Source organism: Acomys minous (genome assembly GCF_964271855.1).
Source record: "Acomys minous genome assembly, chromosome: 2".
NCBI lineage: Eukaryota > Metazoa > Chordata > Mammalia > Rodentia > Muridae > Acomys > Acomys minous.
In genome coordinates this window covers 116,676,939-116,694,658 of record NC_140484.1, presented here as the reverse complement: position 1 = coordinate 116,694,658, position 17,720 = coordinate 116,676,939, and the positions used below count along the sequence as shown (strand labels likewise).

At 42.6% G+C, this 17,720-nt stretch overlaps 1 protein-coding gene across 5 annotated transcripts in view; it reads right to left on the bottom strand.

The window, feature by feature from the left end:
* PDE8A (phosphodiesterase 8A) overlaps positions 1-17,720 on the bottom strand; it is a 118,945-nt gene that overhangs the window by 74,938 nt on the left and 26,287 nt on the right. The window contains exon 1 of one of the 5 annotated variants that reach the window (XM_084772388.1): positions 8,493-8,708. The exons of the other annotated variants lie outside the window; for them this stretch is intronic. The gene's annotated coding sequence lies outside the window, so the exon portion shown is untranslated. Of the gene's footprint in view, positions 1-8,492; positions 8,709-17,720 lie in introns of those variants that run through there. 5 annotated transcript variants of the gene reach the window in all.

Sequence of the window (17,720 nt, the reverse complement as noted above, 5' to 3'; positions counted from 1 at the left end):
GCCCTGCTCTTCTCCATGGAAGGACACTGACACAGGGCACGCACACTGGCTGGATTACTCCCCTTATCAGAGGAGATCAGGGGCAAGACTGTTACTGAAGAAGTCTGCAGGTGTACAGTGTGTAACCTTTCAACTTTAACTTGCCCTACTGCTCCAAAGCAGAGCAGTCACTTGGCAGCGTTTTTTAGTGGGTGTGAGGGCAGAGAACTTCTCCACTTCAGAGGTGAATGTACTTTGACTCACTGAGGGGGAAAAAGAGCTAAGCAACGAATGAAGGCAAAATAAATCTGGAGACAGCTTTACATCCACTGCCCCTCTGGAGTCTGAACATTCAGGATCCCATATTCAAGTTAGCCAACAGTTTGCCTCTGTAACTGGTGGACAGGATAAACAAAGTCCTTGAAGGGTTTAAGAAATTAGTTCTAAGTGATTTTACTACTTTACACCTGTTCAAGGGGCTGGAGGGATGGCTCAGTAGTTAACAGCACTGGCCGCTCTTCCAGAAGACCTGGGTTTGACTCCCAGCACCCGCATGGTGGCTGACAACCATTTGTAACTCCAGTTCTGTGTATCACATACTTTCTTCTGTCCTTCTTGGGTACGTCAAACATGTAGCACTTGAACATATACATAGGCAAAATATCCATACACATAAAAGAAAAATAAATTAAAAAAAAAAAAACAGGGCTGGAGAGATGGCTCAGAGGTTAAGAACACTGACTGCCCTTCCAGAAGTCCTGAGTTCAGTTCCCAGCAACCACATGGTGGCTTACAACCATCTATAATGTGATCTAATATCCTCTTCTGGCCTGTAGGCGTATATGCAGAGAGAGCACTGTATTTGTAATAATAAATAAATAAAAATATTAAAAATAAAATAAAAATAAACCAAACCTATCCTATTCAGTAGGACTAGTGCTTCCTCTTCTTATAAAATCTGAAAAAAGTCTCATAGCTTTTCTGTGCTGGGTGTGGAATCCAGGACCTTGCAAAACTAGGCAAGAGCTCTGCTGCTAGGCTATATGCCATTTCTTTAGTGAACAGGGTTTGACTATGCAGCCTAGGCTAGCCTAGAACCTGAGTGCTGACATGACAGGGATTGGCTCCCACATCATGCATCTCACCACTGTTTCTAATATGAACTCCTAGAATTATGTTGTATTCATTTCCTAGGACTGATATAATAAACTACTACAAGCTGGGTGGCTTTTTTGTTTTGTTTTGTTTAAAAAGAAAAAATTTAGCTGGGTGAGGTGACACATGCCTGTTATCCCAGTACGCAGGAGGCAGAGGCAGAGGATCTCTGTGAGTTCAAGACCAGCCTGATCTACAGAGTGAGTTCCAAGACAGCCAGGGCTACACGGAGGGTGGAGGGGGGGTCGGGGGGGGGTGTTATTCTGTTGCAGCTCAAGAAACGAAATGTCCAAAAATCAAAATATACCTGGATATGTGGGTGCTTTAGTGCCAGCACCTGGGATGCTTCTGGTTTACTCCCCATTTTTAGGGAGGGCAGCTAAGAAAGCAGCTTCACACTGCTTTAGTGTGCACTGGGAGTTAGAACCTTTGAGTAGAAATTGTACGGAGAAGCAAGAGGATATAAAAGGAGGAAAAGAAATACAATATCTGACTGCTGCGGAAAGTACCGCTCACATAAGCAAAGCAACTAGAATGGCTACAGGGCTTACTAGGGTGTAGAACACAAGGCAGGCAACAAGACAATAAATCTCCCTGTTTCCTTTTGTGTGGTCAGGTGACGGTCCTGCTGTAAGATAGGTTTTTCTTTTCTCTTTTTGTTGTTTTTTTGTTTGTCTGTTTTGAGACAAGGTTTCTCTGTATAGCCTTGGCTGTCCTGGCACTCACTCTGTAGACCAGGCTGGCCTCAAACTCAAGAGATACACCTGCCTCTGCCTCCTGGGTGCTCAGATTAAAGGATGCACCACCACCACTCGGCTGTAAAATACACTTTTCAATCTAGTTCCAACAGCAACAAATGAATGCCCCATAGGCCTATGTTTTACTATTTTCAGTTTTCAACTTTGATAAAGTCAGTAATTTGGCAAGGAGGCTTTAGCAATTGGTACATGTGATGCCTGCATGCCTAGGACAACCCCGTGTGTGTGTGTGTGTGTGTGTGTGTGTGTGTGTGTGTGTGTGTGTGATTTCTATGAAACCAAAGATCAAATGATGTTCTGAGGATAAAACAAAGAATGTTGTAAAATATATACAATTCCAGACTACATATTCCTCAACACTTCAAGATGGCTTGCTTATATTCCAAGATCCACAGGCCAGTACATAGCTCAGTAGGTAAGGTCGCTATCAAGTATAACAAACTACATTTGACCTCCAGGACCTCCATGGTGGAAGGAGAGAATTTACTCCTGCAGTTGTCATTTGACCACTACATGTATGGTGTATGGTATGGTGTGTGTGTGTGTGTGTGTGTGTGAGAGAGAGAGAGGGGGGGGGGAGAGTGTTCATACTGCTAACATAAATAAGTAAATATTTTCCAAGACCTTCCAAAAGTAAAATACTCATTATGTTCTCTTGTCCATAAGTGCTATTTCTGAGAAACGAATTACCAAACCTTCCAACATAGCTATTCAAAATAGAGTATAATTTGGCCTTTTGTGGTTGTTGTTTCATTCATTCATTTTGAGTTTTTAACTTCTTCATAGAAAAGCCGTTTACCTTAAGACAAACACTAAGCTCATGTACTGTAGTTGGCTGAATAAAGATGTTTAAAGAGAATACGCAAAGGTGAGGTGGGGTTCCTGCAGACCTCCGGCTTCCCAAACACCATTTTCAGTTGCTCTTTTTGCTAGAGAACTGTAGTGGAGTGTATGATGTGACTACGTGGTGATCAACGGTCGCTATGGTTGGAGTACGTACTGTTCTCTGTAGACTCACAATTTAAATGCCTAATCTTCAGAAAGTAGCACCATTTTGACAGATTGTAGAAACAGGAGATGGGGTAGAGTTAGAGGAAATGGGTCACTGCAGAGAGACGAGTCTTGGAAGTTGATGTATTCCTGGCTGCTTCCTGTCCCAGCCATGAAGCAAACTCTGTCCTCTGCTGCACGGTCTTGCAGCCACATCCTGCCTAAGCACATGGGACTACGCAACCATGAACTAAACCCTTCGAAGTTTTAAGTGTAAACAAATCTTTTTTCCTTTAAGTTGTCCATCAGCTATTTTTATCACAGCAATGAAAACCAATACGTTGGTAGGTGCCACCTTGTGATTCGTCCCCACACTCTCTCTCACTTATATTTGTGGTTATTAAGACAGATACGGGCCTTAGTCCTACCAATTACTAAAAATTGGTTCAGCACATGTGTGGAAGGAAGTCAGACAACTTTTGGAACTCAATTCTCTCCTTTTACTATACGGTCCCAGGAATCAAAATCAGGTCATCAGGTTCGGGGCGGCAGGTGCCTCTCCTGGCTGAGCTCCAGCCATGGTCCAGGCTGGATGGTGCGTGTGCACACAGGTGGGGGGTATTCTTGAGCTAGTCTCCCTCCCAAGCTGAAGCTCCCCCAGCCCACGTGAGGCAGCAGGCTGTGCCCAGTCTCTTCCTGCTCCCATACACTCTGAGTTCTCGGTGCTGCTTGTCTAAGACCTATTCCATCAGCCGCCTCTGCATCTGGAATCCAGCTTGGTTCTGAGACGCCCATGGCACTGGCTCGTTTCCACTGCTGTTGGTGAAGAGCTTTGGTTTTCGGTTCCAGGGTACACCCGTCACTACGGAAAGTGCTTTAGCCAAACAGACTCCTGCTTTATTGTTTTGCTCTTCCCGAATTCTGTCGCTTCAAGTGTCTTGTCTACTCCCTTCCCTACTCATGATTTAACCCTTCGGAAACTGCCTATGTTCTGGCCTGGATTTTCAGACATTCCTCACTTCTTCAAGGATAGAGTTTCCATTTGTTCCCATTCTCTTCTCGTTACTTACGGTGATTTCTCTGATGAGGTGAAAAAAGGACAGCTTTACCATTTTCAAATATTTTCCTACTTTTTTCAACTCCAAAACCAAAGGCCTTAAAAATATTTTTGAATATAAGTCAATATATATTCACTACAAAAACCTAGACAGTAAAGCAGGGAAAATATTTTAAAGGCTACTATTTGAGAATCTCATTGCTCTAAAGCATTCCCTTGTGGTGTTAAAGCCTGTATCTTTTTTTTCTTCTTCTTCCCAGTACATAAAAGTCAACCTTTTACCCCTTTAAAAGTGACTCTTGGACTGGAAAGATGGCTCAGCAGTTAAGAGCACTGGCTGCTCTTACAGAGCATCCCAGTATGCGTCTTAGCACCCACATCTGGCAGCTCACCGGCTCCTGGAACTCAGCTCCAGAGGACCTCACACCTTTCTTCAAGTCTCATTGGGCACCTGCACTCAGGTACATATACCAATACATAGGCACACACGCATATACATAGTTAAAAATAAAATAGAATGAGACCTTTTAATGGAGTCATTCTTTGCAAATATAGATATAGATTATACATTCTAATAATGACATGACATTCAAGAGAACTACCTTTTAACCAAGTGTATCATGAGACACTAAAATGTTTAAACTTAAAAAATACTATAAACCATGGCTTTTAAAGATAAAAATTTCCACCTTTTAGTTTTTTGTAAGCCAGACAAAATGAAAGATTCATTCCAGAAACATTTAGAAATACAATGGCCATAGGTCTTTAAAAGCTAGGTTAACGATGGGTTTTCTTTTCTTTTCTTTTATTGGTTTTTTTGAGACAAGGTTTCTCTGTGTAGCCTTGGCTGTCCTAGACTTGCTTTGTAGACCAGGCTGGCCTCAAACTCACAGTGATCCACTTGCCTCTGCCTCCCGAGTGGTGGGATTAAACACATGCACCACCATGCCCAGCTAATGACGAGCTCTTTTTTTTTTTTTTTTTAAAGTTCTTTTTTTTTTAAGAGTTAGCTTCTGCCAGGCTTGGTGATGCACATCTTTAATCCCAGCACCGGGGAGGCAGAGGCAGGAGGATTGCTGTGAGTTCAAGTCCAGCCTGGTCTACAAAGTGAATGCAGGACAGTCAGGGCTACATAGTGAAACCCTGTTTTGAAAAACAAACAAACAAAAAGTTTCTATGACCTTTGTTCCCTTTATAGTAAACAGGCTGTATTTTCCTAGTTTCTCATTTACAAAATGGATAAAATTCAAGCAGCAAAATGACTCAAGTCTTCTATCACGGCCGGACAATCTCCATGTGTTACTGATCAGGAAGAGAGTGAAAAGAATTAGCCTGCTCCTTATATAAACAGGTGACCTGGTACTATGGTGTCAAGCAAGAGAATATGTGCAAACCACTTACAGCCTGCGAGTTTTCATTAAACTATCTTACCTCATCCATTTCTTTAGTTAGTAGAGACTTAGAGCTATACAAACACTAATGCTCAAAGCTGGCTGTATCTATGAAGCTGAGAGAGGAAACAGCCTGTCCTTGCTCAAAGCAGACTTCAGGAATACTTTCTCAAAGAGGCATCCTCCACCAAAAGAACAAACCTCCAGATGGCAAAGCACTGGAGTATGCCAAGGAACAGAAACTGCAAATTAATGTTATTTACAAAAATATCCCAAAAAGCACTTGAGGGTAGCCTGTAGATTTAGAATGTGCCCCTTACAAAACTGTATAGCCCTCATTCAGCAAAGAAGTCAGGTACAGAAGCAGTCAAGCTAGGCCAGGAGTCAGCCACCATGACTTGCCCAGCTGTCACCAACACCAGCACCTGCAACACCTGAGTGTTTCTAATGTCTCTGAGAACACCTTCATCAACCCTAAAGAGGACTGTTACACTACTCCTAGTTAAGGGTTTGGAAAGAGACTCGGGACGTTTATCTGCTCACCAACCACACTGTGGGTCGTGGAACCTGGACTTAGCTTGTGCGCCTTGCAAGATGGAAATTCAGTTACTGAACTGTATTGCTTCCTCTGCTAAGACAGAGAGAGAAACTCAAGAGTATGTGATTAGGGCTGGAACGGCCCGAAAAGGCAACAATCAAGGTGAGTCTAGCATGGCAGGTAAGACCTGGCAAGTATAAGGGCAGAGAAAGGCTCACATATGCAGAAGCACACAGCAGAGGAGAGCAAACACAAAGCTGACAGCCACACAGATGATGCTAACTGTAAATTGTTACAGAAAATGGGAGACAAGTCTTAAGAGACAAAAATTTAGAAGGTAAACTGGGTTGTGTCTAGTGAACCAAGTAAGAAGTGTATAGACTGTCGGGTTCAGTTTCAGATAACATATGAACTATCTTCTGATGATAAGGTATGGTCCCCAACTATCCCTATTGGCAAAAAAAAAAAAAAAAAAAAAAAAAAGATGCTGACGCCTATGACTGGGTAGAAGAGAGGAAGGCAGAGCTTTAGGTTCCCAGGCTTAGGTTCGAGGGAGGAAGAAACAGAGGAGGAAAGAGAAAGAAAGGTGACAAGGCAAGATGTCCATCAGCACAATGTCTGTAGAAACAGACTGATGGAGCAGCAGCTGCCCCGGAGTCATCAGATTGGCAAGTGATTGGTTTTTATGTGGGTTTTAAAGGTATTATGATTAGAGTAGCTAAGAATCTGCCTAGCATAGTGCTTACAGCTTAAATATAAATCACAGTCTCTCTGTGTCAGTCAGTGGGGAACTAGCTGGTCAAAGAAAACTACTGCCATAATAATTTACTACATTACTTACTGTAGAAAGAACAATTCACCCTTCTACAGCAGTTAATTGTGAATTTATCATTCATTCACTTTATCTAACATTTATAGAGCACCTTTTATGCATCAAACCTTGAGTACTAATATGAAATTAAGAATATAGATCCTATCTTCCAGAAGCTAAGCCTGGACAAATAAAAACAGACAATTACAACATTTTGTAAATGTTTAACCACCAAGAACTTGTACAGAATGTGACTGAAAAGTGACTGATTAACTCTGCCCAAGATGCAGAGGTAGAGGGTTGGATCTCTCTCTCTCTCTCTCTCTCTCTCTCTCTCTCTCTCTCTCTCTCTCTCTCTCTCTCTCACACACACACACACACACACACACACACACACACACACACACACACACACACACACAGAGTTTTCAGACCAAGCCTGCTGAGCTAGACCTTGAAAAAAAGTATGGCTCTGCCAAACAGGAAGAGCATTCCAGAAAGAGAAAACATGTACAGAAGTATGGGAGAATGATTCCATCAGGCATGCTCAAGAACAGCAAATGGCAAAGTGCGGCTGAGAGGAAGCTGCAGGGGCGGGGGGTGGGGGGTGGGTGGGGGTGGGGGTGGGGTGGCGCTGGTGATGGAGGGCTGCCACTAACAATGATTCAGCCAGGTGAGCACTCAAGCACCTATGTGCACACACCAAGCTAAAGCAACAGGATTGTAGCACTTGCCCACTCAAGGCAAGGCTCCCATGGTCATGCGATCATAGCTGGAGCATAGCAGTCACAGCTCTCAGGTCTCACAAAAGAACCAGGAACTGGCTGGGGACAGGGAAACAGCAAGACTGAGTCAACGGAGGCAAGATAAAACCCACACCACAGATTCAAGGGGCTGAAGCACTGCACAAAGGAGACAAACTTCTCTATGACTTCACAGAACTTTGGAAGGAGAAAGCTATGAGAGAATTCATCCATAGGCCTTCTGCTGGGCCCATTACCAGCAGGCACTCTTGCCCTGTGCCCTCCTTTGATGGCAGGACACTACCAGATGCACCTGCATATTCCTTCTCTGAAACATAGCAGTGGCAGTGGGACCTGCTGGTGGGGGATGGTCTATTAGGCAATTTCTTCTTTCCTATTAAATGAAGATGAGTCCTTTCCTGCCTGCTAGACATTGTCCTGAGTATGTGAGCTGCTGCCTCACAGCCACAGAGACATAAACTATTCTAGGGCTCTGAAACTTAACCTTCCTTATTCGTTCCTCAAGATTGCTTATTAGGTAAAGAAACTAAGTAGCTTTTTAACAGTGAATATTCTTACAACTGGAGCCCTGCCTGTCTAGTTCTCAGGGCTGAGCAATGGCCCTGGCAAAAGGTAGGGAAGTGAACTATATGGTGGCATCAGGAACCAGAAAATGTCTGAATTTTAATGGGCTTCTGCAACTAATGTAGCACAATTTTACTAAGCAACACACACACACACACACACACACACATACACACACACCAAGAAAATGAATAAATAGAGTTAAAATGTCGTATATTTGTAAAAGAGGCAAATGAAGGCAGGCATGGAGGAATATACTTTCAATCCCAGCACTCACCACTCATGAAGGCAGAGGCAGGAGGGTCACTGTGAGTTCGAAGCCAGCCTGGTCTACAAAAGGACAGCGAAGGCTACACAGAGGAGAAGGAAGAGGAGGAGGAGGAGGAGGAGGAAGAGAAAGAGGAGGAAATAAATCTGCAAGACTCAGTGTTTTGCTTGTTTGCTTGAGACAGGGTCTTGCTGGGTAGCAGCCCAGGTAGGCTGACCTTGATATTAAGAGGATCTTCAAAACCCAGCCTCCCACTTCTTGGACTGCAGACTTAAGCCGCCATCCCTAGCTGAGATCCTCTTAGGCGGCTAAGAGAACTACAGTTATTTGTAGAAGATGAGAAAGCATCACAAGGCAGAGGAGGGAAGTCTTCACTGTGTCCTGGAAAGTGGGCAGCAGGAGGTGGTGTGCAGGCAGGGCCTAAGAGCAGGCAGGATTCTGAGAGGGAAAACAACAAAGAGAAGGTTACAGAACAAATAAATGACACAAGTTGGCAAGCAAAGAATGAGTTTTGTTTTGTTTTTCTCTATTCACTTGGGATATACAATGAATAATAACACGTTGGGCAGAAGAGTAAAGTGGAACATTTGTAAAGGATTATTTTGCATTGAATACACCAAATTTATTTATTTATTTATTTATTTATTTATTTATTTATTTTGGGACAGGGTTTCTCTGTGCAGCCTTGTCCTGGACTCACTTTGTAGGCCAGCCTGGCTTCGAACTCAGAGTGATCCACCTGCCTCTTCCTCCCGAGTGCTGAGATTAAAGGTGTGCACCATCATGCCCAGCCCACAAACTTTTTAAAATGTTCACTCCTGGCTTAGCAGCTCAAGTTACACAAACATCTCCTTTAAAAAGGATCAAATTTTGTACCATGTATATATTTAAAAACCAAAATATTTAAGAATAATTGTAGTATGGACTACAGAGTTATATAGATGTTTACCACACCACTATTTATAATAGTTAAGGTGTCTAATTACCTGTTTCTCTCTCTTTTTAATTTCTATGTTGTAGAGGAGTTTATTAAATGTGCATGGGAGGAGAAGGAAAGGAGGAAGGAGTACCCCAGAGAGAAAGAAAGAAGAGGGAGAGAGAAAGTAAGTGGGCAGAGCAGGTAGAGGGGGAGAAGGGACCCCAGAAAGATAGAGAGTAATTACCTGTTTCTATAGAATGTAGAGACGGTACAGTGTTTATAATAATAAAAGTATACTAATTGGCATTAAATGTGTTCAGCTAAGTTTAAAAACAAGTTTCAGTCAAATGGCCAATAAATACATGAAAAATGTTCAACCTTACTAGTCTTTAAAAAAAATAATGCTGGATTAGTTGTGGACAAAAAGAACCCTGGTATACTGCTAGCAGGGATTTAACTAATCCAGCCACTACAGTGGCAGTATGGAAGTCCCTCAAAATAAACAAACAAGAAGCTAAAATTAGACCTGCCGTACAACTCCGACCGGCCATTCCTCAGTCACCACCACAGAGGTAACTGTGCGTCAGTCTAAATATAAACACAATAACTAAAGAATGAGACAGCCTGTGTCCTTCAACAAAGAAAGGATAAAGAAACAAAGTTATGCAATGGAATATTTTATTTTCAGCCATAAAGAATGGAGCTATGGCCAAGTGTGAAAACACACACCTTCAGTCCCAGCACTTGAGTGGCAGAGGCAGGCGGGTCTCTGAGCTGAAAGCCAGACTGGTCTACAAAGCAAGTTCCAGGCTTACACAATGATACCCCATCTCAGAAAGACAAGACAAAACAAAAGAAAACAAAAAGCAGCAAGTACTATGCCCTCCTCATTTCACAAGTCTTTTAGGAAACTGGCAAAGATGAGACTTAATTTTTAGTAAAGTTCTGACAGCTACTCTGGATCACAGCCTCCCCGCAATGCAAGGACTATCCATCCAAGTTTACCCCACAGCTAAATGGGGCTTTGAAGTCCTCCTGGTGGGTGAAAAAATGAGTTTGAAAAGGAAAGGCTTCCCTCTCCATATAGGCAATGATAATCAGTTCCTTAAGGTTTCATCTTTATAATTGGGGTCACATAGTAGAAGTATACTAATTATTAGTAGTAGATAAAATTTGGTATTAATAAACCAAATTAGCTACAGTTAACCAATGTTTACACATTTTTTGTAGTCTACAGGAAAAAACACCAGAGTATGTATATTATTACTGAAACATACTTCACAGTGCTTAGTCCTCCCACACACAGACACTGTTATTTTCTATTCTATGTTCTTCAAAAACAAAGCCCCAGCAGTTTTTAAAAGAGCTGCAAATGTACTCATCCCAACTGTGAAAGCAGAAGACCCCTGTACCTGCCCCTCAGCCATTTCCATCAAGGGGGGCAGAAGTGATGTCAGAGCTGTTACCGTAGTGTTCTGCAGACACCTTCCGGTCTTAGAACACTGGCTCTCTAGGACACTCTCTCTTGGAACTCTGCCACCACTTTGTCAGAGGCTCCAGCCACATGGAAAGACTACATACACTGCAGCCATCAGTACTAGCTGATAAAACCAGCCTTGAAGTAGCAGAGGCCCAGGTCCATCAGGATCTATGAGATTAGTAAACGGCAACTGTTGACTACAACTAGGTTTATTTAATGTAGTTTATTTTACAGCAATAGTAACCAAAACAACTGTGCTAGATGCAACCTGCTAAACTGATGTTTGGACCCATTGAAGGGCAGTTTAACAAACACTGGTTTAGAAGATACTAATTCGCATTTGGAGCCTGGCACTCAACATCCATAGTTCCCACAGTCTCCATAATCAGACAGTTTTCCATGGGATTAAATGGAACAGGTGGTGTGAGGGAACGTGGGCTGGAAAGTGTTTTTGTCACATGTATACAAATCAGCACTTAACTGATTGAGATTTCTTCTGCATTTCAAGGACTCTCTGGCTTCCCAGGAATGGCCCAGATCCATGTACAGCTTCCTGCCTCAGACTTTCTGGTCTGAAAGCTGACCTCTAGCCACTTAATGGCACTCAGCCCTGTCTACAGCATCAGGCTTTTCTGTTAATTGATAACTTTCATCTAAATATAAACTCAGATTAGCCTGTTAAGGATTAGAGGAATCTAAGGAAAGTAGGAATGGTAAATAAGCATGTCTGGTAGATTCAGAGTGTCCAGCCACCCTCCAACAAGAGAGCTCAAATGCAACCGATTCATTAGGGTTTCTTTCTTTATAAATGTCACAGTCAAGCTAATAAATAAAGAACTAGCTCTGAGGTCAAAAGGAAAATTCATGACTAGACGCCCAGAAAGGGCAGGCTGGGGATGGGGGCACTGAGGAAAAGCCGCCAAGTAAGAGGAAGTTCTTTAAGCAAGCTCCTCCTGGAAGCAGGTCATCTTGGGGAACTGACCTAAAGGAAAATCCGCCTAAAATGGAAGGCTCAATTCAGAAAGGCTGTGGTGACCAGGGCTAAAAGAAGCCTATGCCAGAATTCAGGGGACTACAAAGGGAAGAGGTCTCCTCCAGGAGACAGAGTGGACTTGAAATGTGAAGAACATATTCATGTTACGTTCTTGGTACACAGAAAAGCAAGTTCTGAGTTTGAGCCTGAGGTGGGGGGAAGTTGGATGAGAAAGTCAGAGTGGCAATCCATTCCAAAAGCCTAAATTGACAGGAACATACCCGATTTTGTCCAGGCATGTAAATCCCAACCATCAAATATGAAAAAAAATGTAGACTATGACATCAACTGAGCCTGAATGTCTGTGATTTTAATCTGGATGTGCTGTTGCTCAAGGTCCTCTGCAGTGGATGACACACGCGGATCACTAGGTCTGCAGAAACTACCTGGTGTGATTAATAAGCTATAAGCATCATCCAAGAGTTATTGACAACAGTAACAAGAGCATCCTCACTGCCATATTTAAGCCAACAGATTCCACTGAGAGACACACTAGAAAGAAACTAGGACAGAGGATGACATTCAGGTGGCATAGTGATTGACAAGTATGTTTGAAACTATAGGTTTGATTTCCAGCATCACATAAAACCCCAAAAACTTGGGAGCTGAAGACAGGAGAAGCAAAAGTTCAAGGTTACCCTCAGAAACACAGTGGGTTCAAGGTTAGCCTAGGCTACATGAAACCCTGGGGAGAGAAGAAAGAAGGGCACGTTCTAGGCCAGCCTAGGCTACATAGTGGGACCCAGTTCTCCCAAAAAAAAAAAAAAAAAAAAATGAAAGAAAGAAAAAAGAAAAGAAAACCTGAAGTGAGAAAGGGGAATCAAAAGAATAATGAAATTTACAGACAAATGACTGAAAAACAAAAACTGGTAGCCAGGGGTGGTGGCGCACGCCTATAATCTCAGGCAGAGGCAGGTGGATCACTGTGAGTTCAAGGCCAGCCTGGTCTACAAAGAGGGTCCAGGACAGCTAAGGCTACACAGAGAAACCCTTTCTCAGGGGTTGGGGGGGACTTGATGAGGAGTGGGGGCAGTGGGGGGGGGAGGGAGGAGAAACCTCATTCACTGTTGATGAGATTGCAAACTGGTGGAGCCACTATGTAAATCAGTATAGAGAATTCTCAAAAAGCTAAAAACAGACCTACTATATGACCCAGGTATGCCAACCACTGCTTGGCATATGCCCAAATGACTCAATATCCTTTTCCACAGATACTTGCTCAGCCATGTTCACTGCTGATCTATTTATAATCACTAGGAGACAGAAACAACCTAAATGTCCTTCAATTGATGAATGCACAATGAAAATGTGACACACACATATACACAGTGCAATTCTATTTAGCTGAAAAGAGAAATAACAGCATGAGGTTTGCAGGGAGACAGAACTAGAGACTATCACACTGAGTGAGGTAGCCCAGACCCGGAAAGACAAATGCCACATGTTCTCTCTTGTGGATCCTAGCTCTGAATCTTTAAGTATGTGTTTTTAACCTGGAGTAAGTCGGATTCCAGAAAGTAAGAAGGGTTCATGGGGTGGGAGAAGTAGCTTTAGAGAGGGGAGTAGAGCACAGGTGGTATCAAGAGGGGAATAGGAAAAATGGAGGTGGGGGGGACTTTAATTGAGTGTCAGATAGAGTAATATAGAGAGAGGGGGAGATTAATAATACTAAAGATGTCTGAAAAAGCCATAGGGAAACATACACTTCATGCTTACTTAGATATATATACGTAATTTAAATGATATGTTTATCCCTCCCCTCAAGAGCCACAGACTAACAAAAACCCCAGTGACAGGACCAAAAAGTGTCACTTCCAGTTACTGATCAAGGGAGCCCAAAAGACCCCCAAAGAGCATGGCCACTGCCACTGCCATTGGTTGTTTCCCAGAACCCGAAAGAAAGCGCCTATTGCTGAAGAGACACTATCCACGCCAAACACAGGACTTGGAGGACTCAGGCTGGAACCAATGTGCAAGTCTCCTCTCTAAGGATTAGCTCTTATAGTATCTACAGGCACTATGCAAGCTGCCTGGAGGGAAAAAAAATAGTTCTGACTTGTAAAGCCTACAAACCACAGGAATGACCAGTCCGCTAAGATACCCCTAATGGTGTAATAATGGCACCTATATCTTGGTGGTCACTAACAGCCCATACAAAAGGAGAGTCATGGCTGGCTTAGCAAACTTAGCCAACTACATATGGCTGGTGAGATGCTAGAAAGAAACTACCACTGCCAATTTCCTAAACCAGTATACTCACTCTCTAACTGCATTCTATACCTCAGATAAGTGTACTTCTCACCTATCAGTAAAGAAATTTCTTTTTGCATCACAACTGGTCAAAAGGCAGAGAACAACTGACCCTGGCATACCCAATGCTAATTGGCACATCTACAACGTAGCCCCTATACCTAAGGCTCAGAGAACATTATGGAAGAAAAGGACAGAAAGATTTTAAGAGCCAGAGGACAAGGAAGTCTGCTGTGAGATAATGTCTCCTATATATGACATGAAAGCTGTACCCATGAAATCTCAACAAGATAGCTGCCCACACAAGATCTACACAACAGCAACACCTGTTGACAACACAGACAGGGAAAATTTCAAGGCCCCACTCAAAGATAAAGAGTTACAGGCAATTAGTGACAGCTGAGAAAGGGAGAATCCATCTCTCTGGGAACAAGCCCCACGAGGTTATCCAATCCCAAATGGTTACCACTAAACACACACACACACACACACACACACACACACACACACACACACACGTAATAGTAAGTAGACTCAGTAGCATTTATATGTGTGTATTAACATGGGGGAGGGGTGGCAATGATGTAAATACAGGACTCATCTATAAAACTCTCCAAATGTTTTAAATTTTAAAATGACTGGATAACTTTGCCAGAAGATTAATTACAAGGTAGTTTCTTTTAAACTCTTCTGGCAAATACAGAAAAAAGAGGAAGGGACATCAACCCAGCAAAACCTAATCAGAATGAATAGATGACTGTTGTCCATGTGGGTGGACATATGATGGTAACTAAGAAGCAATTAAAAAAAAAGAAAGGGGCTGGAGAGATGGCTCAGCAGTTGAAAGCACTGTCTGCTCCTCCAGAGGTCCTGAGTTCAAATCCCAGCAACCACATGGTGACTCACAACCATCTATAATGTAATCTGATGCCCTCTTCTGGCCTGTGGGTGTGTATGCAAGCAGAGCACTGTATACATAATCATAAATACATTAAAAAATAAATAAATAAAAAAGAAACTATTTCATTCATATACATGGAACCTAGGACTAAGGCCAAACTAATAAAAGGCTTTGACTTCAGTAAATTAAAGATGAGTTGACAAAGGAGGGCCGACTAGTAAGGGAGATTAATAACAAGTGAGGCCAAGTTCACTTGGTTCACTATACATGGAAATTTCATATTACTAATCCAACATAATACAGGAATGCATATATCAGGTCTCTTGAGAAGGGCAGCAGATGGTGACCATAGAGTGTGCTTCCTTCTAAATTAAAACCCAAGGAGTAAAGGATAGAAATACAAACCACAAGGTTCAAAAGAAAGAATTTCTAGAAGTAACCTTGAAGGTCATTCTTGCAGCACTGGCAAGAGTAAGCCAAGTAGAGAAAGTGAGCAGAGAAAAGGAGGGGAAGGGAGGGGAGGGGAGGGGAGGGGAGAGGAGAAGAGAGGAGAGGAAGAGAGGAGAGGAGAGGAGTCACAAGAAGAAATCATAATAATTTTTCTTTAGCCAGGCAATCGTGGTGCGTGCCTTTAATCCCAGCGCTTGGGAGGCAGAGGCAGAGGCAGGTGGATCTCTGGGAGTTCGAGGTCTACAAAGTTAGTCCAGGACAGCCAAGACTATCATAGACAAATCCTGTCTTGAAAAAACAAAACAACCAGCCAGGCGTGGTGGCACACGCCTTTAATCCCAGCACTCAGGAGGCAGAGGCAGGCAGATCGCTGTGAGTTTGAGGCCAGCCTGGTCTACAAAGTGAGTCCAGGACAGCTAAGGCTACATAGAGAGACCTTGTCTCGAAAACACCAAAATAAATAAATAAATAAATAAATAAATAAATAAATAAACAAACTGATCCCCTTAGAAGGATGCTAGAGAACCAAATTATTCTCCCAAAAATCTGGTAAATGGTGGTGAAGAAAAGGCATTTACTCTGCCTATGTTACTCAAGCCTTTTCACAGTTAACGAAGAATTTCTCCTTGCAGCATATTCAAAAAATTTTAAGTGAAAGACAGAAGATCACCATTCACATTATCACTAATGATTTAAAGATACAACTAGCACAAGATCTTTTTAGAAAATATTTATTTTTCTGGGCAAGGTAGCATATCATTTAATCCCAGGAGTTAGGAGGCAGAGGTAGGCAGACTTCCAGCCCAATGTACAAAGCAAGTTCAAGTAATCCAAGGCTAAATATGTGGAGAGAGACCTTGTCTCTAAAAACAAATAAACACAATTTTATTTTATTACTTATAACATGTGTAGGTATGTGTCTACCTGTGGGATATGTTATGTGAGTGCAGGTGCCCTAGGAGACCAGGGATATCAGATCCCCCGGAGCTAGAGTTACAACTGGCCATGGGTGCTGGGAACTGAACCTGAGCCTTCTAGAAGAGTAGAAGTGTTCTTTTTAAAAAAATCATTTAAAAATTTTAAATTTTGTGTGTATGGGTGCTTTTTGCCTGCAGGTGTGTCTATACACCACCTACATGCATACAGCTGGGATAACCAAAATCTTGTATAGTATAAACTATCACTGAATCTACATGGACAACAGGATATGCTAAAATTGGTATCTAACTTCTCACATGCCTTGGTCTCTTAGATGCTCCTCTGGGGAGCTCATGCTATGAGGACATTTCTGAAGCAGCTTTAGAATATGGGCCACAGGAACAGAAACTGGACCTTTACCACGTCCCCAAAGTACCCTGTACTAACTAGCTAGTCAGGCAGGTAAACCCCTTACAAGTGAATCTTCTGGCCCAGCCAAGTCCAAGGCTGACTACATTCTAAGCATCAATTGATAACAACATTATGAAACTGAGAGCCAGAATCCAAGCCTAGCCAACTCTTAAATTCCTGACCCATGGACACTGAAAAATAATGGTTATTATTGCATTAGCCATTACATTTGGGAATAATTTGTTATACTACAAGTATTTCAGAACACTAAATAAACTAGTTATAATCTTTAAATGTCATTTTTCTTGCCAAAGTATGCAGTAGGTTAAGGTAAAGGAGTAGAGGAAGGAGTCAATAGAAATTCACTCCTTTATATTTATCAATCTCATATCTCTCAGGGAAAGTATAATTCATCATATTATCTCAAACACTATAAAGCTGAGCAGTGGTGGCACACCCCTTTAACCCCTAAGTACTCGGGAGGCAGAGGCAGGTGGATCTCTGACTTCAAGGCCAGCCTGGTCTATAGAGCGAGTTCTGGGACAGCCAGAGCTATACCGGGAAACCCTGTCTCAAAAAACCAAACAACTAACCAAAAACAAAAACTATGTAAGATAGAAGTTATCAACTTGTTTCCATTTTATAAGAAAGCAAAGCCTCACAATTCATTTTCAAGACCTCACCCTGGTCCTTCTCAATAAACTTTGTGATTTAAAAAAGAAAGGTGGGGGGGGAGGGGAGGGGAGGAGGGGGGAAGAGAGACAGAGACGGAAACAGACCGCCAACCTACACAAGTGGGCCATGACTCTCTGAGTTCAAGGCCAACCTGGACCACTACAGAGAGGAGCAAGCAGGAAGGAGGCAAGGAGGAGACTGGTGTGCTGACTCAAAGAGTTAGTGTTTTCATTAAAGTGCAGTTACAGACGCAGAAAAGGGAGTCCCTGCTGTTTCCAACACATCTTGTTTTGTTTTGTTTTTTGAGACAGGGTTTCTCTGTGTAGCCTTGGTTGTCTTGGACTCACTTTGTAGACCAGGCTGGCCTGGAACTCACAGCAATCCACCTGCCTCTGCCTCCCGAGTGCT